Below are 512 nucleotides of genomic sequence, written 5' to 3'. Positions count from 1 at the left end.
TATATATATATATATATATATTGTACAATATGGATAATCGATGGCGATAAGAGACTGTAGAGTTATTAGTTTTGCACAGTTATCAATTGATCGGTACCTCGGTTTTTGTATCGCGACATAAAGATCTCATGATGCGATCAACGTTTAACAACGCTTATTTCCATGAAATTAACAACACATATTTTCATGAAATTAATATATTGATATTTGGTGATATTTTTTCATATTTTACAGTTACACAAGCAATTGTATCTGTTAAATGTATTTTTACTTTATAATTAGTACGTAGAAGTAGTCCATTATAAATTATCATTACGGTGAATTTTGCACTTTCCGCATAATAGGTAGTGGAGTCTATTTTCAAACGATATTTGTTTCTTAAGAGTACAGAATATGGCTTCTGTGACAAACTCTTCTGACATATTGTAAAGAATCAAGTCTTTAATCTTCGGCAGGGTAAATAGTAGGGCGGCCACAAACAGGGCTAAATGATACATCGTGCTTGGTATCCA

Source organism: Wasmannia auropunctata, unplaced genomic scaffold, assembly GCF_000956235.1.
Source record: "Wasmannia auropunctata unplaced genomic scaffold, wasmannia.A_1.0 LD336103.1, whole genome shotgun sequence".
NCBI lineage: Eukaryota > Metazoa > Arthropoda > Insecta > Hymenoptera > Formicidae > Wasmannia > Wasmannia auropunctata.
This window is presented reverse-complemented; position numbering follows the sequence as displayed.